General features: G+C 38.2%; 1 long non-coding RNA gene across 1 annotated transcript; it reads left to right on the top strand.

Annotated features, from left to right (window-relative positions):
• Positions 1–3,630: 3,630 nt before the first annotated feature.
• On the top strand, positions 3,631–4,169 carry LOC134484037 (uncharacterized). The gene is made up of 2 exons (XR_010061348.1): positions 3,631–3,918; positions 4,007–4,169. It is a non-coding gene; the product is annotated as an uncharacterized LOC134484037 (long non-coding RNA).
• The last annotated feature ends 23,557 nt before the right edge of the window (positions 4,170–27,726 follow it).

Genomic DNA, 27,726 nt, shown 5'->3' with positions numbered 1-27,726 from the left:
TCTGTTGGTTGCTGTTTTGTCCTGATGACAGTGTCCTTTGCTTTACAGAAGCTTTGCAGTTTTATGAGGTCCCATTTGTCAATTCTTGATCTTAGAGCATAAGCCATTGGTGTTTTGTTCAAGAAATTTTCCACAGTGCCCATGTGTTTAAGGATCTTCCCCTTGTTTTCTTCTATTAGTTTGAGTGTATCTGGTTTGGTGTGGAGGTCCTTGATCCACTTGGACTTAAGCTTTGTACAGGGCAATAAAAATGGGTCGATTTGCATTTTTCTACATGCTGACCTCCAATTGAACCAGCACCATTTGTTAAAAATGCAATATTTTTCCATTGGATGGTTTTAGCTCCTTTGTCAAAAGTCAAGTAACCGTAGGGGTGTAGGTTCATTTATGGGTCTTCAATTCTATTTCATTGATCTACCTGCCTGTCTCTGTACAAATACCATACAGTTTTTATCACTATTGCTCTGTAATTCTGCTTGATGTCAAGGATGGTGATTCCTCCAGAAGTTCTTTTATTGTTGAGGAGAGTTTTCACTATCCTGGGCTTTTTTTTATTCCAAATGAATTTACAAATTGCTCTTTCAAACTCTATGAAGAATCGAGTTTGAATTTTGATGGGGATTACATTGAATCTGTAGATTGCTTTTGGAAAGAAAAATGGCCACCGTTACTATATTAATTCTGCCAATCCATGAGCCTGGGAGGTCTTTCCATCTTCTGAGGTCTTTTTCAGTTTCTTTCTTCAGAGACTTGAAGTTCTTGTGACACAGATCTGTCATTTGCTTGATTAGAGTCACACTGAGGTATTTTATGTTGTGACTATTGTGAAGGTTGTCATTTCCTTAATTTCTTTCTCAGCCTGTTTATCCTTTGAGTAGAGGAAGGTTACTGATTTGTTTGAGTTAATTTTATACCCAGCCACTTTGTTGAAATTGTTTATCAGTCTTAGTAGCTCTCTGGTGAAACTTTTGGGGTCATTTAAGTATATTATCATATCATCTGCAAATAGTTATATTTTGACTTCTTCCTTTCCAATTTGTATCTTTTTGAACTCCTTTTGTTGTCTGATTGCTCTGGCTAGGACTTTGAGTACTATATTGAATAAGTAGGCAGTGGGCAGCCTTGTCTAATCTCTGATTTTAGTGGGATTGCTTCAAGTTTCTCTCCATTTAGTTTGATTTTGGTTAATGGTTTGCTGTATATTGCTTTTTCTCTGTTTAGGAATAGGGCTTGAATTCCCAGTCTTTCCAAGACTTTTAACATGAAGGGGTGTTGAATTTTGTCAAATGCTTTCTCAGCATCTAATGAGATGATCATGTTTTTTTCCTTTGAGTTTGTTTACATAGTGGATTATGTTGATGAATTTTCATATATTGAACCATCCCTGTATCCCTGGGATGAAGCCCATTTTATCATGTTGTATGCTCATTTTGATGTGTTCTTGGACTCGGTTTGCAAGAATTTTATTGAGTATTTTTGTGTTGATATTCATAAGGAAAATTGGTCTTAAGTTCTCTTTCTTTGTTGGGTCTTTGCGTGGTTTAGGTATAAGCATAATTGTGGCTTGGCAGAAGGAATTAGGTAGTTCTCCTTCTGTTCTGTTTTGTGGAATAGTTTGGATAGTATTGGTATTAGTTCTTCTATGAAGGTCTGAAAGAATTTTGCACTAAATCCATCTGGTCCTGTGCTTTTTTTTTTTTTTTTGGTTGGAAGACTTTTAATAACTGCTTCTATTTTTTTAGTAGTTATGTAACTGTTTAAATGGTTTATCTGATCCTGATATAACTTTGGTACCTGTTATCTGTCTAGAAAATTGTCCATTTCATCCAGATTGTCTAGTTTTGTTGAATATAGGCTTTTGTAGTAGGATCTGATGATATTTTTAATTTCCTCAGATTCTGTTGTTATGCCTCCTTTTTCATTTCTGATTTTGTTAATTTGGATACACTGTCTGTGCCCTCTGGTAAGTCTGGCTAAAGATTTATCTATATTGTTGATTTTCTCAAAGAACCAGGTCCTGATTTTGTTGGTTCTTTGTATAGTTCTTTTAGTTTCTACTTGGTTGATTTCGGGCCCAAGTTTTATTATTTACTGCCTTATACTCCTCTTGGGTATATTTGCTGCTTTTTGTTCTAGAGCTTTTAGGTGTGCTGTGAAGCTGCTAATGTATGCTCTCTCCAGTTTCTTTGGAGAGACTCAGATCTATGAGTTTTCCTCTTAGCACTGTTTTCATCGTGTCCCATTAGTTTGGCTCTGATGATGCCAAGTAGTCTTGGTTTCTGTTGCTTAGGTTTCTGCACTTGCCTCTCACCATCAGGTTGTCTCTGGTGTTAGCTTGTCTTGATGTCTCTAACAGTGGCTTGACCCATCTGTAAACCTGTGTGTCAGCACTCCTATAAATCTGTTCTCTTTCAGCTGGATCTAGGAACACAGAGCTTTTCCTGAGTTTGTGTGTCCTAAAGCCTCCAGGCAGGTCGTTTGGAGCAGAAGAGTTGGTCATACCTCTGTTCTCAGGTATGCCAATGCTCCAGGTGACTGGCTTTCAGCTCTGGGCTCAGGCAGAAATCAGAACTGTTCTTCCCCTGAGGGCACAGAGAGCACTAAGCAGGTTACCCTTGGCTCAAGAATGTGGGCAGTAGTTGTCTCCTCTTATCTCTTGGGATTTTCCGAATTTCTGGGGGTCCAACTTTCTCCCCAACATGGTTTGTGTACAGAGAGCTGTGGGACAAGTTCAGTTCCGGATGCAGGTCTTGATTGTGTTCTTATGCTGGCCTTTTGTCACCTGGTTGTCACCAGTGTTGTTGACAGGCCTCATGGTTCCTGCTGAGACTAGACGTCTGGGGCTGCATTTAGAGCTGGTAGTCAACAGGCCTCTTGGATTGCAGGTAGAGTTTATTTTCACTGGTGGTAGCAGGCCTCTCAGGGATTCAGGCAGAACTGGTAGACCCTGATGTCTTCAGGCTGCTAGTTCCAGGTTGGGGACAGTCCTCCAGGGAGGCAGGTGGAGCTGGTGGTCCCCTTTGTTTGCAAGCCTCTGTTTGTCCTGGGCAGCTGCAGGCCTCTAGGATGTGGGTGGAGTTGTGGACCTGGAAATCCAATGCAGAAGGTGCAGGGCAGAGCTTTTTCCTGCTGGGTTTGCCCACATGAGCCATCAGCCAGGGAATTGGGGGTAGGGGGTCTCACCTGGTGATCGATGATGGACGTTCATGTCTGAGGTTGCGGTTAGAACTATAGAACAGGAAGATGGAACACAAAGGTGTCATAGAAGACCTCAAGGCTGCTGGGCTTGCTGGGAACCCAGCAGGCACGAGTGTGGGCCTTGGAAATCTCACCTGTTTGGCCCTGGCAGCATCTGGTGCCTAGGAAGTCAGAGGAGCGGTGCCCAGGGAAATGTAATTTTAAAATTTCTTTTGAGAAAAAATTTCTTTTTGTTTTCTATGGGTCTGCCTTTGTATGTGACTTTGTGCTATTGCCAACATACTTCCTTTGTTTTGTATAGCTAATTGTTAATTATACGATGAGTTGGAGTTCATTTCTGATCATGTCTGTTAGTTTTTCTAAAAGCTGACAGTTTGGGGGTTTTTTAGAGTACAAATATAACTCTCCCTTATTCTTATTGTACAGATGTTTTTCTTTGTCAGCATGGGCTAGACGGTCCTAGATTCTGCTAGGTTGGAAGTCTAGGCACAAGGCTGGAATCTAATACTCTCCAAGTTGCCTTTTCACCAGCTCTGCTTTTCCCTGTGAAATTTCCAGTACCATTCCTGCACGTTTGTTCGGGTTATGTTTTGTCAATTGGACAGGAGCTAGAACCTAGAAGAAGAGATCTCAATTGAAAACAGAAGATTATTCTGTACATTACCTGATGATTTGTTTGTAGTGGTCCAGTCCACTCTGTATAGTGCCTTATCTGAGCAGGTAGGTCTGTGGTATATTAAGAAATCAGGCTTGGCAAGCCAGAAGGAGCTAGCCACTAAACAGTGTTCCTCTCTGGCTTCTGTTCCAGGTTCTGCCTTCAGATTTTCACTTGCGTTCCGGCCCTGAAAAACCTTCCTGATGAACTGGCGACTTGAAATATGTCATCCCTAGATCTCCTGGATTTGTAAGTTCCTATTGACAAATCCATCATTATTTTGATGGGTCTTACATTATGTGTAAGTCAAATAAACTCCTCCACAAGTTGCGTTTGATTATGGTGTTTTATTATAGCAATAGAAAACCAAATTAGACAATGTTTGCTTGCCCCAGAGATAACACTGATTAGTAGGGTATCTCTTGTGGCCATTAACCAAGCAGGGGCAGACTCTGTGGCCAGTTTAGGTCCCCATAGGACTAGGAATGGTGGAAACCTTGGCAAATGTGTTCTTTTAACCAGAGGACAGAATGGCTGGAGGCAGAAGATAGATTGGGAACACTAACCTCATTCAAGTTATCGGGTAGGGCTAGAGACACCTAGCTGTGCTGTGCACACCTGGATAGCACTCAGACCCAAAATTCTGTGGTTGTATAGTATTCAACAGGCTTTTGACTCAGGCTGGAGCCCTGTTGGTGCCTTAACCTACCCCAAGTGATAGATGAGAGTGAAGTCTCATGAGTATATGTGCATAGTGCTTACAGAAGGCTGAAGTCTAGAAGAATGTGGTCTTTACTGAGGCATCAGCAGGGCTGAAGCTCAGGGAAATGTATATTCTTCACAGCACAGGTAGTAAGGCTAATTTCTTCATCCGGGTGAAGGTTTGATTAGACGTGCAGCGCTCTAAGGGATTGTAGGTGGAGCTGAAGGCCCTGCTGGGCTGATTTTACTAGAAGACAGAACAGGTTGAAGCCTCTATGGCAATGTGCTTTTTGAGATAATGGGAGGGAACTAAGCAAAGGTTTTAAAACAGCTATTCCTAAGTATACTGAAAAATCAAAAGGAAAACGTGCAGAGAACAAAATTAAGACAGGACAAGAATCCATGAACAGAACAAAAAAAAATTCAAGGCATAAAAACACACCATTATTATTTTCAAAATGAGACCTAACACACTTGAAACTAACTAAAATGCAGTAATAGTGTTCAATTCGCTAGAGGTGCTCAGAGCATTAGACTTAACCAGGGAGAAAAAGAAATCAGTGCACGGGATAACACTCATGTCAAGATTATGAGTCTGAAGAGCAAAATGATAAAGAAAAGACAGCACACCAAACCTAAAGGTCTCCATCACACAAAGAAGCAAGCCAAGCACATGTTACAGTGGTTTGGAAAGGGAAGGGAAAAAAAAAAGGCAGAGAACTTGCTCGGAGACGTAAAGGCAGAAAAATTTCAAAATTAAACACTTGATTATATAAATGCAAACACCTCCATAAACTCTAAATAAGATAGAATCAAAGTGACACATAATGAGGTGCAGAGTAAGTCGTAAATTCAAAACAAGTGAAATACTTGAAGGCATCAACAAAAATGCGAAGTTTCAACGTAAACACAGTCCTAGTAAGATTACCACGGTGGGGTATACCAGTCAAAACCTTTCAGACATCAGGACAATATATTTAAAATACTGAAAGAAATAGCTGACAAAAGAGAATTCCATATCTGATAACTTAATATTTCAAAAATGAGGAGAAATTTAGGCATGGTTAGATTTAGTGGACTTTTTTTTACAATAATGAAGTTTTTCTTTCTACTTGAAATTAAGGAAAGCTAGACAGTAACTAAAATTGTAGCAAAAATTTTAATAAAAAGGTAAATATATGAAAAATATAAACAAAATTCTTGTAATTTTATTTAGTGTACCACTTTTTTTTATTAACCATTTCATGAGTTTACATCTCAAATGATATGCCACTTCCAGGTTACCCCTCCAACCAGCTCCCCATACCATATCCACTCCCCATCCCCTTTGTCTATATGAGGGTGCTCCCCCACCCACACTCTCCTGCCCCACCACTCCAGTACCCTCCTACTCTGGGGCATCAAATCTCCCTGAGGCCAAGACCCTCTCCTCCTGTTGCTGTCAGGCAGAGTCATCCTCTGCTACATATGTATTTGGAGCCATGGATCCCTGTACGTACACTCCTTGGTTGGAGGTCTAGACTCTGGGAGAACTGGGTGGTCAGGCCAGCCTATGTTGTTCTTCCAATGGGGTTGCAATACCCCTCTGTTCCTCCAGTCCTTCTACCAGCTCCCCAAGCAGGTTCCCTGAGTTCAGTCTGATGCTTGGCTCCACATCTGCATAAGTCAGTTGCTGGCCTGAGCACCCAAGAAACTGCCACACTAGGTTCCTGTCAGCCGGTGCCTCCTGACCACTGGAACAATGTTGGGTTTGATGTCTGCAAGCATGATGTATTCGCAGGTGGGGCTGTCCTCGGTTGGCCCTTCCTTCAGACTCTGTTCTATTTTTGTCCCCATTATTCCTTTGGACAGGAACATTTCTGGGTTAAAAAAGCTTTGAGATGGGTGGTTGGCCCCATTCCTTAACCAAGGGCCATGCCTATCTACTAGTGGTGGTCTCACAGGTTCTATCTTTCCCTTCTCTGCGCATTATGGCTAAAGTCAATCCCGTTGCGTCCAGGGAGCCTCACGTTTCTCTGGTGTCTGGGATCCTCCAGTGACTATCTCCAGTTCCTCATCCTCCCTGCTACCTATTTTTGTTTTATTTCTTGACCCTCTGTACCTCTATCACTAATGCACCACTTTACAAGGCACTAAAACTATAAATTGAAATAGTTATAAATATATGTCAATAATGGACAATGCATGAAATGTGATTTGTAACATCACTAACATGAAATGAGACTGACAGAACTGTGAAGGTGCCCATTTACATGTGCTTGAAGTGAGTACCACATTAAAATAGATTAAACTTTAGGTTTTTAGATGTAATCTCCATGGTAACTCCAATGACAATGTCTATAAAATATTCAAGAAATGCATATGAGAAAGGAATAAAAATGGCATGGTAAAAATAAGTTGAATATTAAAGAATAAACTAAGGAGCAGAAATTGGAGACAAAACAATTTCACACACATGCCAACACACATTCAACAAGCTGGCAGCAGTAAGTAATTTCCTTTAAGTAATTGTCTTAAGTGTAAATGGATTAATCTTTTAAATCAAAGGTGTAGATGAGCAAAATGAAAATTTCAAGTTCAGCTTAAACTCCTGAACATGATGAAATTAAAAGTAAAAGGATGAGAGAATATATTCCTAGGAAATAATGTCAGAAAAGATCAAGAGTTGATGTCCTAATGCAAAATATGATATATTTTTAGCAAAAATTCATTACAGAAGACAAGTGATAGTATTATATAGTGTTAAATTCATAAGGGAAAAAGCCTAAGCACATATGTACCATTTGTTACAAGCCCTCAATATACAAGGCAAACACTGAACAATTGAAGGAAACCTTACAATCACAGTTGCTAACGTTGATACCTTTAAGTAGCATCATCTTTAATGATGGACAGAAAAATCAAGAACAAAAATCCACTGAGAACTTAAGAGCAGTTGGACCTAAAGTACAAACGCAAAGCAATCTTTGCAAGTATAATGGAAAACAATGTGTATGAAATATTTTCCAAGGAGCACCATATGTTAGGCCATGAAACAGGTTTTAATAAGTGAAAAAGATTAAAATATTACAAAGTATCTCTTCTGATTACAATGAAATGAAGCTATAAATCAAGAATAGAAGGAACATTTGGAAATGCACAGATGAGAAATTACACAGGGACTAATGAAAATAAAAGCACAGCATGCCAAAATTTATGGTAAGTAGCACAGTGCTGAGAGGTATTTATAGTTATAAATGTTCTTTTTTTTTAATTAGGAGTGAAGAAAAACTTAAACAATCTAACATTTGGGTTAGGAAACTCCATATAAAGAAGACTAACTGCCAAGCTAGAAGAAGGAGCTAATAAAGATAGGAAGCTAGGGTTAAGGTAACCTTTAATGATTATAGAAAGATAACAGAGACATTCAATGAAACCAGAAACAATGCTTTGCAACAATAAATAAAAGAGCAAACCTTTATTTAGGTTGTCAAAAAAGCTGGGTGGTAATCTTGCACACCTTTAATCACAGCACTCGGGAAACAGGCAAGCAGGACTCTAAGTTTGAAGCCAGCCTGGTCTACAGGGGGAATTTCATGACAGCCAGGGCTTCTCAGTGTAGTCCTATCTTGAAAAACAAACAAACAAACATACAAACAAACAAACAACATAAAAAGCCAGATGTGGTGCACAAGCCTTTAATCCCAGCACTGGGGACACAGAACCAGGCAGATTTCTCTGAGTTAGAGACAAGCTTGGTCGACGGAGTGAGTTCCAAGGCAGCAGGACTTCATAAACTGTCTCCAAAAATCAAAAAAAGTTGGTAGCTAGGTAGGTAGATAGATAGATAGATAGATAGGTAGATAGATAGATAGATAGATAGATAGATAGATAGATAGATAGATGATAGATAGATAATTAGATGGATAGATAATTAGATAGATATAGATATAAGACTAAGGAATATATCTTAGACCAAAGATCATGTGCAATGGTGCCCATCTGCAATCCCAGTACTCAGGAGGCAGAGGCAGGCAGATATCTGTGAGTTCTAACCTTACCCTTTGCAAGGGTTTGCTTTCAGTGTGCATTCCTATTTTCACGAAGCTTGTCAGTAGATGTATAATGAATATCTATTACACATAAATTACATGTAAGATTTTGCTCCATCATTAAAGAAGTGCCTCATAATCTAATTGATTCTAAGAAAATACCTTAGATAATTACCCAAAATTTTTAATGTAAGAGGTAAGCTGGTGTGTAAAGGCAGTGAGATTTATAAGATGGTTGGTGTAAAAAGGCTAAGAGACTGCCAAAGATTCCAGAAGTGCTAATAACGCTCGGTCAGAACGAGAGGGTAATGGAGATGCTTTCTGAAGGACTTTTTGATTAGCCCACTTTCTACTCGAATACATTTAAAGAAATAAAAACAGGGACTGGAGAGATGGCTCAGGAGTTACAGTACTTATTGCTCTTATAAGGATCTAGGTTTGATTCCTAGCACCTACATGGTGCCTTACAACCATCTGTAGCTCCAGTTCTAGGGGATCTGATGCCCTTTTCTCATCTCTAAGGATACCAGGCATACAGATGGTGCACATAAATGTATAGAGGCAAAGTAATCATACAATTAAAAATAAAAATAATTTCATTCATTACAGAATGAATATAAATGGATTGGGAAGTGTATTTGGAACATATACCATGCAATTTATATATCTTCATAATTAGACAAAATAGGCTTTTGTAAGACAGAGTCTACAGAGTCAGAAATACGGTTAGCAACATCTGGGTTCATCGAAAATTCCTATCCTGTATTCATGGATTTCTATAAAAACCAATCTTCCTATACCATGATTACTCTTTTAAATTCTGTGTCTTAGAGTTCAACTAGGTAATTCTCATTGGCAAGAATTTCTATACAACTTGTGCATTTTGGAGAGAAGACATTAGCTCGATATTTCATAAGGCTGGCATTCTGGTGGTGATGAAATTATAGATATACCAGGTTGACAAGGCATGGGAGTGGGGTGGGTCTAGAGGTTGGAAATTGTTTAATTGGGATCAAGTCAGGAGGACAGTTGGTACCAGAATGGTATATAGGATATACAAGATGTTAAATGAGGGTTATAAAAGTGTGAAATAAAACCAAAGAGGATGTAAATTAAACTCCTAAATGAATTCAGACAATCCAAATAAACAACTAAATGAAATAAGTCAAGAGAGCATATAAAAGAGAAATTAACAAAATGAATTCAGTAAAAAACTGGGAAAAATAAAATTTGCACTTTATACATGAAACACACTTTAAAACAAATACAAAAGTCAAGTAATAAAGCCTTAATCAACTAGAAAACAGAATATCAGATATTGAGTACAAGACAGCTAAATTAGAATATTCAGACATTGGCAGAGGTAAATAGCAGGAAGTATGGATATGACAAATGAGATCTATGGGAAACACTACAAGATCAACTTTATGAGGCTGTGACAGAAGCAGCAAATCAAAGCAAAGCAAAACATTCCTAAATATAAGGGAACAAATGATCAGAAAGCATTTAGAACATCAAAAATAGAAGGTCATGGGAATGTAAGATCAGGCTCAGTTGTTAAAAGACTGTACCACTCTTGCAGAGGACCCAAGATCCCTTCTTAGCATCAATGTTGGGCAGATCGAAACTAATCGAACTCTAGCTCTAGATGATCTGATGTATCTGGCCACTTCATGCATTGATTGACTCGCTTGCATGTACACACACACACACACACACACACACACACACACACGCACGCACGCACGCACACACTATTCATACACACACACTTAAAAAGCAAAGAAAGATAAGACTAGAAAAGGACTTACCCATATAAAATTATAGTTAAAACATAAAATATAAAGGACAAAGTAAAAGTACTGAAAGTTACATTAAAGAAGCAGTTAAGTCATGTGCAAACGCAAACACATTCAAATAACAGCAGAATTTTTTTTAAAGAAATCATTAAAAGCCAAGAGAGCATGGGATGCTGCTCTGAAAGACAAAATATGCCAACCTAAGTTACTATATCAAGCAAAACTATCCACCATAATTGAATGAGAAAAATTAACTTTCCATTATAAATACAAACTAAAGGAATAGAAAGTATACTTGAAGAAGTCCTCTGCACTGAAGAGAACTCTAGATATATGTATAAGGCCGCAAGAAAAATTATACTGTGCTAGAATAATATTTAAGCAGATGAAGAACAGGAACACATGGACTACAGCAAAATTGAAACGTGATGGGAAATAATATACAACATTCAATAATAACTTTGATAGCAATGGTCTCAACTCTCTTACCAAAAGATGTGGGCTACCAGATTGCATTAAAACAATTATAGTTCAGATAATTGCCTCCAGAAAATACGCTTCACTAGGAGTTACCTTTTTAAAATTTACATACTAATAAAATGGAAACTATAAATTAAATGCATAAAATTAAAGACACATATAACCCACAAAGTTAAACTGAAAGGAAATAAGCAATTCAAATAGAATTGAAATAAATGATGAGATTGAAGCAGTAAGAAAATGTAACTTAAAAAAAATACCAACAACAACCCAGGCTCAAAGGGATTCATTGCTGAAGCCAAGCAGAGTTAGACAGAATTAATGGCACTAGTGGGCTCAAATTGTTTAATAAAATAGAAGGTGAAGGAATACTTTGCTTTATAGCAATCTTTTCATAAAGTTGTTTACTCAGAAAGACAGACTAGATAAACAACCAAAAAGTAGGGAAATTTAGGTCAATCTCTCTGACTCATAGTTCCTCAAAAAAGAAAATACCTTAGAGTAAACTTGGCCAAAGAAATAAAAGATCTCTATACTGAGAACTTCAAAACACAGAAAAAAGAAATTGAAAAAAAAAACCAGAAGATGGAACAAACTTCCATGCCCATAGGTTGGAAAAATTAATATTGTTAGAATTGCCATTGTAGACCAAGTAAAGTCCAGTACCCATGTAATTCCAAAACAAAATTCTAATGTAATTCTCCACAGAAGAGAAAAAAAGCCACAAAACAAAAAAATGTAAAATAAGGAAGCAAAAAAGATCCAAAGTGAAAAGAACCGTGTTGGAGATACCGCCGTACCTGATTTGAAATTATTCCACAGAGCCTTTGTTAGCACTTATGCTGGTTTAGTAAGTGGTGCTTGTAAGTTTTCTTCCAAAATCTGTGACTTCACTAGCCTTAAGTAGTTGACTTGGTTTCCAGCACCAGGCATGGTTTTCTCTTGTTGTGAAAATCTTAAGTCCATTTAGAAAGAACAGTTGGTTACCACCAGGATATGCATGCACCCTTAGGGTTTTCATATCAAGCTGCTTGTTTTGGTTCAAAGCTTTCCTGCCTAGGTAGGGCTGTTAGTTACCTTTCTCTTTTAGAACTTGACTGCACCTCCTGTACCATGAATGCTAGTCCTCAGGGAAGAGGCTTTCAAGTCCGTTTCAGCTCAGGGCCATCTGAACTCTTATGAAGCACATGGTGTCTTAATCCATAATTACAAATATTTGTCCTTATACCCACAGATAATTGTAGTCTTCACTCCTTGTCATGGAACTTCTGTTTGATGCAGTTAAGACCATTATAGAAAACCACAACCAATTAAAGTGAAGAGTTGTAGAGTCCAGTTCATAAGGATAAATCTACAATACAGCTCCCACACCACAGGGGTCATTGCGAAAGAGTGGGTGGAAAGATTGTAAAATGCAGAGAATGAGGGAGTTTGCTGCGAGACTGCATCTCCTAGAAATGCTAGAAACTGTACCCATAAAGACTCACCAGCATGACTGCCCAAACCCAGGCTGAACAAAGGCAACAGCAACAGAGATGCTGCTGTGGATGGAATCAGGGAACCCAGCCTCAACCCCACACAAAGAACTAGAGGCAATTTTAGGAGATGCTGACAATGGGAGAAATACTCCTCCCCAGTGAAGAGCACACCAATTAGTTATCCGATAGCAAATGGTCAGCCCTGAAAATATATACACTAGTCACACTACACACACTGGGCAGATTGTACTTAACATACTATGTATGCATGTTGCATATGCATTTCTTTTTTTCTTTTCTGAATTAAGCCATAAAACCTAGAGTTACTATTCCAGCCTTCCTCTACTTTTCTGTCATAAAGAAATTCTCTGAGCTACTTTCTCTGACTCAGAGGCCATGAGACCCTCATTGCAAAAGGGATCCTTTGTCCAACATCTCTGTGTGACTCTAGAGGAATGAACAACGCACAGATCACGAGGAAACTAACAATGGCCTCTAAGCTTCCTCCTTTCAGTCTATTACATCAGATGCAGTGACAATTAATCAGAAAAGAGGCCACATATCTGAAAAATGAGCAAGGAGAGGCATATGAGATGGTTTAAAGGGAAGATTACATAATTTTAATCTCGAAAAGTAAAATTAAGAAGTATAAGACATATATCTGTGTGACAGTATAACGTTGAAACTGCATATCAAATTGGAAGCAAAATTATTAGTATTAGATTTTAGTGTATGAATATTCACGAGTGTGTAGCTACGTTGTGCTTCAAATTTTAAAATATTCTTTTAAAATAATTTTAATGAATGTATTCTTTGGTAATTTTAAACATGTGTGTAGCTCATCCTCATTAAGGTACACTTCCCCAACTGAAGTGTGGTCATTTCAAGGATCTGGCTGTAGTTCCAAATACGGCCACTAGATGGAGGAAGCGGATTTCTTAAAAAAAAAAATGGCTTTTTTGCCCTTTCCAGGCACTACAAAATAAGAATAAAATAAGTGGATGCCGCACAGCTTTAAGAAATGTCCAAAAGCTTAGAATTTTATTATGGAATTAAGGACAAAATATTGAATTAATCGCTTGAAATGCAACAGAAGTTCACATTATGTTATTTTTGTCTGAAGACAATGCCAATTTTTTTAGACCTAGAAATGTCACTTTTGAAATTAAAACATGGATTTGAATAAAAAAAAAATTCTGGCTCTTTTACAGAGGAAAGAGGATTTAGATATTGTCAAGATAACTCCTCGACAGAGCTCTGTGGCCTCCTGGAAGTCACATGTTGATTGCTTTTGTGAGTAGAAGTGCTATCTTGAATCACATTCGCCCTCTAGCCCCGCTCCTGAGCAATAAGCAAGGTGCTCTTTCTCTTTAAATCAGTGACAAAGAGGAAGCCTTCATATCTTATCAGCCTCAGAGCTTACTGCTAAAATATGTGAGATTTCCACAGAAAATTACCATTTATAAAAGGATTGTTTGGTATTTTTAATGCATTTAATTGAATAATGTGAAAATAGATATGTTAACCCTTAGTGACTGTGCTTCTGAAGATATTTTTGGCTGAGACATATTGTCTTGTAGGCTCATAACTTTTAATTTATCTTCTCTAACTCTTGTCATTTCATTTTCTCATTTAGGGAAACAGGATTCCCCAAAGCAATTGCAACCATTTATACTCTTGTTCTTGGAAGAGTGAGAAAAGCTAGGAGAAGAGTGGAAGGGCCCTTCTGCCTTATTATTCTGCTCCACTAGAATGCTAAGCTGTTTTGTCTCTCCTTCAGAAACTAGCATATTGTATAAATAGAATAATAGAAGCGATCTATTGGAGCCTTTACAGAGTAAAGTCTTTAACATAGTGCTTTAAAATAAAATCAAACTCCAGTGTGTGTGTGTGTGTGTGTGTGTGTGTGTGTGTGTGTGTGTGTGTGTAAAATATATAAATAAAACTGAATATATTAATAAAGCATACTTAGGGAGCATTTTATACATTCATTTCTGCCAATTCTGCCAAATATATAACTATGTGCTCATTTTTGAAAGAAAAAATAGCATAACAAATTTATTTATTTTATTTATTATGTATTAATTTATTATTCTTTAATCCTTTTTTACAGTCCAGTTGTTATCCCCCCTTCCTGTCCACCCTGTGACTATTCTTCATTCCATTCCACTTTTGCCATCTCCAAGGGGATGTCCCTACTTCCCTACATCCACCCCATCAAACCTCCCCACTCTCTAGGTCCTCAAGTCTATTGGGGGTTGGGTACACTTCTTTCACTGAGGCCAGACCAGGCAGTCCTCTGCTGTGTATGTGTTGGGGGCCTCATCTCAGCTGGTGTATGCTGTCTGGTTGGTGGCTCAGTGTCTGAGAGATCTCAAGGGTCCTGGTTAGTTGAGACGGCTGGTCCTCCTATAGGGTTGCCCTCCTCCTCAGCTTCCTCCAGCTTTTCCCTAATTCACCCATAGGGGTCCATGACTTCAGTCCATTGGTTGTGTGTGAGTATCTGCCTCTGTCTCAGTCAGCTGCTTGTTGGGCCTCTCAGAGGACAGCCATACTAGGCTCCTGTCTGTAAGCACACCACAGCATCAGTAATAGTTTTAGGCTTGGAGCCTCCCCTTGAGAAGGATTCCAATTTGGGCCAGTAACTGACCCTCCTTTCCCTCAGTCTCTTCTCCATGTTTGTTCCTGCAGTTCTTTTAGACAGGAAAATTCTGGGTCAGAGTTTTTGACTGTGGGATAGCAACCCCATCCCTCACTTGATGGCCTGTCTTTCTGTTGGAGGAGGACTCTACAAGTTCCCTCTTCCCACTGTAGGGCATTTCATCTATCCTCTCTTTGAATCCTGACAGTCTCTCCCCTCCCAGGTCTCTGGTACATCCTAGACCCTCCCCCCAACACACACACACACACACACACACACACACACACACACACACACACACACCTCCCAAGGTTGCCTGTTTCCATTTATTCTGATGGCCCTCAAGGCTTCACTCCTGCTTTCCACCCTCCAATACCTGATCATGTTCCCCCTTTCCTCTCCTCCCTACCTTCTCCTACCCAGATCCCTCCCTCTCTTTGCCCCCCCCCCGTGATTACTTTCTTCTCCTCCCAAGTGGAAGTGAGGCATCCTCACTTGGTCCCTTCAGCTTGTTAACCTTCTTAAGTTCTGTGCCTTGTATCCTGGGTATCCTGCGCCTTTTTTTTTTCTTTGCTAATATCCATTTATTAGTGAGTACATACCATGCATATCCTTTTGGGTCTGAATTACCTCAGCCAGGATGATATTGTCTAGTTCCCACCTGAGAGCTCTAAAACAAAAGGAAGCAAACACATCCAAGAGGAGTAGAAGGCAGGAAATAGTCAAACTCAGGGCCGAAATCAACTAAGTAGAAACAAAGATAACTAGACAGATATCAACAAAACAAAAAGCTGGCTCTTTGAGAAAATCAACAAGATAGATAAACCCCTAGCCAAATTAATTAAAGTGTCCAGAAACAGTATCAAAATTAACAAAATCAGAAATGAAAAGGAAGACATAAAAGAAGCTGAAGAAATTCAAAAAATCATCAGATTCTACTGCTAAAACATATATTCCACAAAACTGAATAATCCAGATGAAATGGATGATTTTTTAGACAGATACCATGTACCAAAGTCAAATCAAGAGCAGGTAAGCTACCTAAACAGGCCTATATCACTTAAGGAAATAAAAGAAGTCATTAAAACCCTCCCAATTAAAAAAAAGCCCAAGGTCAGATGTCTTTAGTGAGGAATTCTACCAGACCAAAGATACTAATACCAACACTCTTCAAACTATTCCATAAAATAGAAACAGAGGGAACACTACCTAACTCATTCTATGAAGCCACAATTACTCTGATACCTAAACCACACGAGAACCCAACAAAAAAAGAGTTCAGACTATAATAAATTTATAAAATTTAAAGTAAGCAGTCATTTCTCTAAATTTGAAGTTTAATCAAACAAATCCAAATATTGTAACTCATTTTTTTGGTAAGTAATGGTTCTTACAGCCTTTTCCCATGCATTAAAAGGAATCACAATGGCATAATTTGTTAGTGCACATGTAATAATGAGAGTCTATTTATTCTGACAAAGTGAAACAAATAAAATAACTAAATAGAAACAAACTAGTGGGGAGAGGGTCTTCAGTTTTTTTTTCTTCCTAAACATTTTTGATTAGTTGCAAGAGACTGGAAGTTAATTTGCTGAGCCCATATGGAAAGTATTGTCTGTTTTTGAGGAATTACATATTGACCCATTCAGCTCACCATCACAGAAACCACCACTACTTTTTAAAATAGGTTTGTATTATTATTTTGTGTTCCTACAACTGCTTACAAGAAACCCATAATGTTTTATCTGAAATATCTTTAAAAGACAAAACATTTACTTAGTGAAATTTGGAAAACTTTTGATTGTGTTCAAAGTAATAAGGCCTTATTTAGTTTATATTGTTATCAATTCGTTTATTCTCTAAAACTCCACACTATAAAAGTTACCTAGGTGGAATGAGATTTGATCCAATTGCTGCTATGTGGCTCTGCTTTACTTTTTGCTCTTAGGTAGTCAGAGTTATAAAAATTTCTAGACCTTGGGATTAGTTAAAATGTTAAACATAATAATGGTAATAATTTGCATTCATGATCTTGTGTATTTTAAAGCAGGAAGCACTAGCAAAATTGCGTGTCATTATTTTTAATGAATGTCACCCAAGAAGCACAGTTTTATTCAATATTGTAATTACCATATTAATGTGCAAAATTGAACGAAATAAGACAGAATGAAGAAGAAAAAAGCAGATTTTTACTTTGACTCAGTGTGATAAGCCATTTCACTTAATATAGAACACTAGACTTCTTTCATGTCGCTTCACTTATACATACAATAATGGGCTCTTGTTTAAAGGGGAAGGGAAAGAACACAGCTATTTTGGGAACCTGCTGTTTTTCAGTCTCTTGGTGGGTGAGATTATTTATGTCTAATTCTAATGTGCTTGTGTTCACACATGTGTGTAGGCTAGTGTGTATGCGTGTATATGAGTAGTAGTAGTAGTAGAAGTAATAAGAAGAAAATTATCATTTGGGAGAGTATGAGAATGTTGGTTTTTACATTATTCTTTTAATCAAGACTATCAAATAATGACATTACATAAGAAAAATGTGATGCACATAAAATGAAAGTATCAAAGGTGCTGTGTGCTGTTTAAAATAGCTATAGTTTAGTTAGAAAATGACCTCCATAGTTACTAATGTATAATACACATGTCTGCCTTGTAAGTGTAACTTTCACTTGCTTAGGTCTATGAAGATTTTAAACTTGAAACATCTTCTTAGATAACAATATTTCACAGGAGTACCTGTCTTTTAAGGAAGGAAATTTTTGCAATCACCAATGTTATAATGGTAACAATGTAGCATATAGTCCTTTTTCTGAAATCCAAAGTTGTATACATTCATAATTTATACACTACAGTTCTTTTCTTCAACTGCCATTGAGGTGGACATAGTAAATGAAGGTGAAAATTTAGTAGGAATGACATTATACTATTCTCTTTTTGTTCTAAGGAGACATTTCATAGAAGGGTTATTTGATGCATTCATAAATTAAAAGCAAAATTCAGTAAGACTAGGTAAAACATGGCAGAATAAATTTCAAAATATTTTGTTCTTTTTTAAAAATACTTGGACATAGAGTATGACAAGGTATGGCACAGTCATTTTGTGGAATCATTAGGTATAAGTTCAGTGATGAAATTATGTCTCTTTCTTTTTTAACCACGAGTCAAGTCTTTTTATTAGATTAAAGTTAACACCATCATTGCCTCTCATATTGATATTTGAGTAACCAATGGAGAATATAAGGATTGAATGAGACCAGGATAGGATAGAGGGTTTTTTTTTTTTTTTTTTTTTTTTTTTTTTTTTTTTTAGAAAATCCATTGAAGGAATCAGAGAAAGGACTGGAAGAGCTTGAAGGGGCTCGAGACCCCTTATGAACAACAATGCCAACCAACCAGAGCTTCCAGGGACTAAGCTACTACCCAAAGACTATACCTGGACTGACCCTGGACTCTGACCTCATAGGTAGCAATGAATATCCTAGTAAGAGCACCAGAGGAAGGGGAAGCCCTTGGTCCTGCCAAGACTGAACCCCAAGTGAACGGGATTGTTGGGGGGAGGGCGGTTATGGGGGGAGGATGGGGAGGGGAACACCCATAGAAAAGGGGAGGGGGAGGGGCTAGGGGGATGTTGGCCCGGAAACTGGGAAAGGGAATAACATTCGAAATGTAAATAAGAAATACTCAAGTTAATAAAAAAAAAGAAAGAAAAGAAAATCCAGTGCTGATCTAGAATGTGCCAGCCATACAATGGACAAAGGCATGCGTAATACAGGATACCTTTGTCAGGAAATAGTATTATGAATAAATATTTGCAAAACACTCTTATCAGGTATGAATTCTTGGCTTTAATTTCTAGTAGGATGGGTGACACAATGTTATTCTATGACATGGTAGAGTAATGGCAGGTCAGAACAACTGGCTGAGACAGGATTCATTTCATAATTCTATGGGCTGTGCATTCCTCAAGGGTAAGGAAATTCTAATTTGCTCTCTATAAAGTCCCATTTTTGCTAAACAATATGATCTGCATTAAGTGCACATGCAATAGACCTATGTTGACGATAATAATACTGTTTATGAAGTAGTAAAGATGGCCTAAACACAAAGAAAAGCAATTAGATTATAACAAAGTTTGGAAGACTGGATAATAACCCTTTTCTTGAGTCATGTGATTTAATACATATTTAAGTGTTAGGTGTTGTTCAGGGCTGCTAACTTGCAGGAATCAGCCTGCTCAAATAATGACACACAATTATAAAAATAAACAGGAAATTTCCTTTAGCCCTATAAGCACACTGTGATTAGGCAGCATCTTAGGTTTAACATATCTCAAGTGAATTCTCAGAATAAAGGAAATTCATAGAAACTTCGAGGAAGCAAAAGTATACACACTGCTCCATTCAATTCTGGAAATATGCTATACTTGTTTTGTTAAATGGTATACATCCAAGCAAAAGAATGTGTTCTAGAAACGAATCCTCATACTTCACATACACACGTAAATGCACCAAATGATAAGGCAATGGACTCCATTTGTTCGTCTCACATGCTCCAACCAGCAGTCATCTGGTCATCTCTGGCCCTTGCGCAGAACTGTAGTGGTTGATCAGAGAAGCCTCTTCAGAAAACAAAACAAAGTGCAGCCTTTCTTTCCAAAATATAACTCCTTTCAAAGTTGGCTCATTCCCATTATAAAAATGACTTGCTCTGTGGTATGAAAATTGATATGCGATTAATCCAAAGACTCTCTTAATATAATAGCACAATAGCCTTTGGAGATCAAGGGAAGCACACATAGGCAAACTCTAATGGAAGTAAAACACAAAAAATATTTTAAGTGAAAAACAGCATCAGCATTGCACACCTTTCTGGGAAAGAGAGTAGATATAATGCATTCTGCCCATAATGGTGATAACTTTGTAAGGTAAGGTGTATGCAAACTAGCTAGATCTAGCCAGACCACAATGTTCCAAAGGTACATGTGCTTCAGACACTGTATCAAACATACTAAATACAATGCATCTGTTAATTTAAAAGAATCATGTACAATCTTTTCCCAAGTTTTATTACTAAGGCAATCTCATAGGGGTTTCTGAACAAAAGAAACTTCAGGAAAGGAAATGCTTCATTTTCCTAATTATTAATTAAACCATGCCCCTTTCTTTATTCCCTATATCACAGGAAGGGCTTGTCCTTCTTTCTGGGTTTTTCTTCATGCTTTTGATGCTGGCTTTACAACGCACCTTTCCTCTATCATTTGTCTCCTTTCTGTGTGTGCTTCCTCCATTTCCACCCTTTTACTTTTTCTTTTACTTTGCCTACCTGTATGTAATATTTTCTTTTACTTCAAGACATACAATCATTCTTCCCTTCTTGTTGTCCTTCCTCAATTGAGCTCAGCCTATGTTACATAATTTAACTTCTAAATATTTTATAGTCATCATTTTATATTTTGGCTACCATTTCAATTGATTTTTGCTCATTGTCTCACAAGAATTTGTACTTCTCAGGATTGACTTCAAAGAAAAGTCAATGATTTCTTACCAACTTAAGTGAGCTTTTTCATGTTCTTCTATTATAATATACAATGTGCCAAAATAGCATTAGCAGTATATGTCACTATCGACAAAAGAAATATAGTGTTTTATATCATACCACATTACTATCCTTTGATAGTATCCATTTATAGTTATCATTGCTTTAGAATTATGATGCTTATTAGATGTTATGTGATTATAAACTTCCTGTCTAGACTCTCATGACATAGACATAGAGGGCCAGCCATTGGGTAGCTGTGCATTTACTTGTCTTTCATCTATAAACAATAAAGTAATATATTCTCATCTTGATTAGATAGGAATGTGTCTTGTTTCCTGATATTTCCGAGTATATAAATATTAATTGATCAATTGATAGTAGGAAATAAATCAAGATCACTCCAGTTTAGTGTCATGATTCAATTCATTCCTTTAAACAATAATAATAGTAATACTGATGTCTTAAAAAATTAAGCCTGGTGGCTACCCCCAGTTCCCCATCCCCCATTGCTACACACCTCTGTTCAATTTCCTGATGCTCTGTACTTATTCCCCATCTCCTCCCACACCTGATCCTGCCCCCCCCTCCCCTTTTTTTCTCTCCCTGCCCGTCCTCTCTTCCTCCCATGATTGTTTTGTCCACACTTTGTTCTTCCTTCATCTTGAGCTTCATATGGTCTGTGAGTTGTATCATGGGGGTATTCTGAGCTTTTGGGCTAATATCCACCTATAGGACCCACAGGAATGACATCAGCTGAAATGCCCAACAAAGAAGAGATAGAACCTGTAGAGACCATATAAAGTGGATGGGCATGGCTCCTGGTTGAAGAATGGGGCTACCCACCCATCTCAAAAATTTTATCCCAGAATTGTTCCTGTCAAAGGAAATGCAGGGACAAAGAGTGGAACAGAGACTGAAGGAAAGGCCATAGAGAGACTGCCCCACCTAGGGATCCATCCCATCTGCTGACACCAAACCCAAATACTATTGCTGATGCCAAGAAGTGCTTACTGACAGGAGTCTGATATGGCTGACCCATAAGAGGCTCCGCCAGAGCATAACCAATACAGATGCAGATGCTCATAGCCAATCATCAGATTGAGTCTGGGGACCCCAATTGAAGAGTTAGGGGAAGGATTGAAGGAGATGAAGGGGATTGCATCACCATAGGAAGAACAATTTCAATTAACTGGATACACCCACTGCCCTAGAACTCCTAGGGACTAGACCACCCACCAATGAGTACACATGGAGGGACCCATGGCTCCAACTGCAAATGAAGCAGAGGATTTCTTTATCTGGCATCAATGGGAGGGGCAGGCAGAGGCCCTTGGTCCTCTGGTGACTGGATGCCTCAGCATAAGGGGATGCTAGGGCAGTGAGGCAGGACTGGGTGGGTAGCAGGGTAGGTAAGCAACCTTGAAGAGGCAGGAGGGATGGGGATGGATGGGGGGGGTTGGAGAGGGGAAACCGGAAAGGGGGACAACATTTGAAATGTAAATAAATGAAATAACCAATTTAAAAGTCTAAAAAAAGATTAAGCATAATTTTAAATTTACTTTGTAGTTCTGTCAAAACTCTATTTTAGTATGACAGAGAGATGCAGTTCTGTTTATCACATAAAACATGAGACTTTGGACTCATGTTTGGTACATGGTGGGATGAATAAGTTTAAAAAATTAAAATATGAAGTACCTCATACAATTTTTATTTTAAGATTAAAAACATAGAGGATCAGGAAAGATCAGCAAAGTGGGGACAGGAAAATTTTAAGAATCAGAGAAGCAGGAAGTTTGCCATGAAAATGTGACATCCTAGAAATGTTAGAGAAGATACACCCATAATACCTCAATAGTATGGTTGCCTAAATAAACTCTGAACAATGGCAATATCAATAAGCAGAATAACATGGAAGGAGGAAATTTTGTGAAGTTTGCTTTTTTTTATACAATTGAATCATGTTTCAAGGTATATATTTTACTAGCTTACATTCTTTCTTTTTTGGGAAATTTTTATTGGATATTTACATTTCAAATATTTTCCCCTTTCCCAGTTTCCCCTCTGGAACACCCCTCACCCATCCTTCTCCCCCTGATTCTATGAAGGTGCTCCTTGTCCCACATACCCACTCCCACCTCCCTATTCTGGCATTCCCCTATACTAGGGAAATCCAGATTTCATAGGACCAAGGTCTTCTCTCTTATTTTTTCTTCCACTTTTATTAAATTGGGTATTTCTTACATTTCAAATGTTATTCCCTTTCCCGGTTTCCAGTCCATCAGCCCCCTAACCCCTACTCCTCCCCTTCTATATGGGTATTCCCCTCCCCACCCACCCCCCATTCCCCCCCAACAATCACATACATTGGGGGTCTGTTGATGCCAGACAATACCATCCTCTGCTACATATGCAGTTGGAGCCAAGGCTCCCTTCATGTATAATCTTTGGTTGGATTTTTAATCCCTGGGAGTATGTGGTTGGTTGATATTGTTGTTCTTCCTATGGGGTTGCAATCCCCCTCAGTTACCTCAGTTCTTTCTCTACCTCTTCCACTGGAGACCCCATTCTCAATCCAATGGTTGTCTGTGAGCATCCGCCTCTGTATTTGTCAGGCTCTAGCAGAGCCTCTCAGAAGACAGCTATATCAGGTTCCTGTCAGAATGCACTTTTGGCATCTGTAATAGTAACTGGGTTTGGTGGCTGCATATGGGATGGATCTCCAGGTGGGGCAGTCACTGGATGACCTTTTCTTCAGTCTCTGCTCTGCACTTTGTCTCCTTATTTCTATTTAGACAGGAGCCATTCTGTGTTAAAGGATTGGAGAGGAGTAGGCAGACACATGCCTCAAACAGGGGCCTTGCCTAACCTCTGGATATGGTCTCTCCAGGTTCTCCTTCCCTTTTGTTGGGGATTTCAGCTAATCTAATTCATGTTGGGTCCTGGGGTCCTTTGATTTCCTGGCATCTGAGACTTGCTGGTGGCTATCCCCAGTTCACCATCCCCCATTGCTATACATGTCTGACGTAATTCCTGACCTTCTGTGTATTATCCCAGTCTCCCCCCATACCTGATCCTTCTCCTTTTTCCCCCTCCCCTAGCTCTCTCCCCTCCAGGTCACTCCTCCCTCTACCTCCCTTGATTATTTTGTTCCCCCTTTTCAAGAAGGACTGAAGCATTCACATTTTGCTTTTCCATCTTCTTGAGCTTCATGTGGTCTGTGGATTGTATCTTGGGTATTCTGAGCATTTGAGCTAATATCCACTTATCAGTGAGTGCATACCATGTGTGATGTGTGTTCTTTTGTGATTGGGTTACCTGACTCAGGATGATATTTTCTAACTCCATCCATGTGCCTAAGAATTTCATAAAGTCATTGATTTTTATAACTGAATAGTACTCCTTGTCTAAATGTACCATATTTTCTGTATCCATTCCTCTATTGAGGGACAGCTGGGGTTTTCCAGATGCTGGCTATTATAAATAAGGCTGTTATGAACTTACGGGAGTATGTGTCCCTGTTATGTGTTGGAGCATCTTTTGGGTGTATTCCTAATAGTGGTATAACTGGGTCCTCTGGTAGCATTATTTCCAATTTTCTGAGGAACCTCCAGACTGATTTCCAGAGTGGTTGTACCAGCTTGCAATCCCAACAACAGTGGCAGAGCATTCCTCTTTTTCCATATCTTCGCCAGCATCTGTTGTCACCTGAGTTTTTGAACTTAGCCATTCAGACTGGTGTGAGGCAGAATCTCAGGATTGTTTGGATTTGCATTTCCTTGATGACTGAAGTTGTTGACCATTTCTTTAGATACTTTGTCGCCATTCGATATTCCTCAGTTGAGAATTATTTGTTTAGCACTGTACCCCATTTTTGAATAGGAATATTTGATTCTCTGTAGTCTAACTTCTTGAATTCTTTGTACATATTTGATATTAATCCTCTATCAGATGTAGGATTGGTAAATATCTTTTCCCAATCTATTGGTTGCCATTTTGTCCTACTAGCACTGTCCTTTGCTTTACAGAAGCTTTGCCATTTTATGAGGTCTCATTTCTTGATTTTTGATCTTAAAACATAAGCCATTGGTGTTCTGTTCAGGAAAATTTCCCCAGTGCCCATGTGTTCGAGACTCTTCCCTATTTTCTCATGTGTTAGTGTCAGTGTATCTGGTCTTATGTGGAGGTCCTTGATCCACCTGGACTTGAGCTTTGCACAAGGTGATGAGAGTAGATTGATTTACATTCTTCTACATGCTGACCTCCAGTTCAACCAGCATCATTTGTTAAAAATGCTTTTTTCCATTGGAAGATTTTAGCCCATTTGTCAAAGATAAGTGAGCATAGGTGTGCGGTTTCTTTACTGGGTCTTCAATTTTATTCCACTGATCTAACTGCATGTCTTTGTACAAAAACCACACAGGTTCGTCATTTATTGCTCTTTAATACAGCTTGAGGTCAGGAAAGGTGATTGCCCCAGGATAGTGAGAATATTTTTCACTATCTTGGATTCATCATTATACCAAATGAATTGGCAAATTGATTTTTCTTATACTTCAATGTGAAGAATTGAGTGGGAATTTTGATAGGGATTGCATTGAACCTATAGATTGCTTTTGGTAAGATGGCCATTTTTACTGTATCAATTCTGTCAATCCATGAGCATAGGAGACCTTTCCATCTTCTGAGGTCCTAAATTTCTTTCTTCAGAGATTTGAGGTTCTTGTCATACAGATCTTTCGCTTGCTTGGTTAGAGTCACACCGAGGTATTTTATATTATTTGTGACTATTGTTAAGGGTGTTGTTTCCCTAATTTCATTCTCAGTCTGTTTATCTTTTGAGTAGAGGAAGGCTATTGATTTGTTTGAGTTAATTTCATATCCAACCACTTTGCTCAAGTTGTTTATCGGGTTTAGGAGTTCCCTGGTGGAGTCTTTTTGGGTCACTTAAGTATACTTTTATACCATCTAAAATAGTGGTATTTTGACTTCTTCCTTTCAAATTTATATCCCATTGACCTCCTTTTCCTGTCTAATTGCTCAGGCTAAGAGTTCAAGTACTATACTAATTAGGCAGCGAGAGAGTGGACAGCCTTGTCTAGTCTCTAATTTTAGTAGGATTGCTTCAAGTTTCTCTCTGTTTAGTTTGATGTTGGCTACTGGTTTGCTGTATATTGCTTTTACTATGTTTAGGAATGGGCCTTGAATTCCTGATCTTTCCAAGACTTCTAACATGAAGGGGTGTTGAATTTTGTCAAATGCTTTCTCAGCATTTAATGAGATGATCATGTGGTTTTTTCCTTTTAGTTCGTTCATATAGTGGATTACATTGAAAAATTTCTCTATATTGAACCATACCTGCATCCCTGGGATGAGGCTTACCTACTTGATCATGATGGTTGATCGTTTTGATGTGTTCTTGAATTTTGTTTGTGACAAATTTATTGGGTATTTTGTGTCAATATTCATAAGGGAAATTGGTCTGAAGTTCTCTTGCTTTGCTGGGACTTTGTGTGGTTTAGGTATAAGAGTAATTGTGGCTTCATCGAAGGAATTGGGTAGTGTTTCTTCTGTTTTTATTTCCTGGAATAGTTTGATGAGTATTGGTATTAGTTCTTCTTCTCAGGTCTGATAGAATTCTGAACTAAAACCATTTGCTCCTGGGCTTTTTCTGGTTGGGAGACTTTTAATGACTGCTTCTATTTCTTTAGGAGTTATGGTACTGTTTAGATGATTTATCTCATCCTGATTTAACTTTGGTACCTGTTATCTATCTAGAAAATTGTCTATTTCCTCCAGATTTCCTGTTTTGTTAAATGAAGGCTTTTGTAGTAGGATCTGATGATTTTTTGAATTTCCTCAGATTCTGTTGTTATGTCTCCCTTTTCATTTCTGACTTTGTTAATTTGGACACTGTCTCTGTGCTCTCTGGATAGTCTGGCTAAGGATTTATCTATAATTTTGATTTTCTCAAAGAACCAACTCCTTGTTTGTTTGTTTGTTTGTTTGTTTTTTGATTCATTGTATAGTCCTTTTTGTTTGTACTTGGTTGATTTCAGCTCTGAGTTTGATTATTTCCTGCTTCTTTTTGTTCTAGAGCTTTCAGGTGTTCTGTCAAGCCCTTTGTTGGGCTGGGTTTGTGGAAAGATCTTGTGCAAATTTGATTTTGTCATGGAATATTTTGTTTTCTCCACCTACATTAATTGAGAGTTTTGCTGCATACAGTAACCTGGGTTGGCATTTTTGTGTTCTATTAGGGTCTGCATGACCTCTGCCCAGGATCTTCTGGCTTTCATAGTCTCTGGTGAGAAGTCTGGTGTAATTCTGATAGATATGCCTTTTTATGTTACTTTATCTTTTTCCTTTACTGCTTTTAATATTCTTTCTTTGTTTTATACATTTGGTGTTTTGACTATTATGTGTCAGGAGGAATTTCTTTTCTGGTCCAATCTATTTGGAGTTCTTAGGCTTCTTGTATGTTTTGGAGCATCTCTTTCTTTAGTCTATGGAAGTTTTCTTCTATAATTTTGTTGAAGATATTTACTGGCCCTTTTTGTGTTTTGCATTTTCTTTAACAGTTGTGCCAATGTTTTCTGTGGTATTTTCTGCACCCTAGATTCTCTCTTCTATCTCTTGTATTCAGTTGGTGATGCTTGAATTTATAATTACTGATCTATTTCATATGTTTTCTATCTCCAGTTTTGTCTCCCTTTGTGATTTCTGTATTGGTTCTATTTCCTTTTTTAGATCCTGGATGTTTTTTCTTTCTATTCTTCCACCTGTTTGGATGTGGTTTCCTGTCTTTAAGAGATTTTTGTGTTTCCTCTTTAAGGGATTCTACCTGTGTTGTCCTGTATTTCTTTAAGGGACTTATTTATTTATTTACCTCTTCAAGTCCTCTATCATCATCATGAGATGTTATTTTAAATCAGAATCTTGTTTCTCTGGTGTGTTGATTTATCAAATGGGTTCTGATGATCCCAATTAGCCTTGTTTCTGTTGCTTAGGTTCCTATGCTTGCCTCTTGCCATCTGGTTATCTCTCGTGTTTGTTGGTCTTGTTATTTCTGACTGGAGCTTGTCTTTCCTTTAGGCCTGTGAGCCTGTAATCTTAGATATGTCAGCTTTCCTGGGAGACCAGCTCTCTCAGGATAGGATTTGGGTACGAAGGACAGTGGGACAGCCTTACATTAGGGGTGTAG

The sequence above is a fragment of the Rattus norvegicus genome, chromosome X, assembly GCF_036323735.1.
Source record: "Rattus norvegicus strain BN/NHsdMcwi chromosome X, GRCr8, whole genome shotgun sequence".
NCBI lineage: Eukaryota > Metazoa > Chordata > Mammalia > Rodentia > Muridae > Rattus > Rattus norvegicus.
This window is presented reverse-complemented; position numbering and strand designations above follow the sequence as displayed.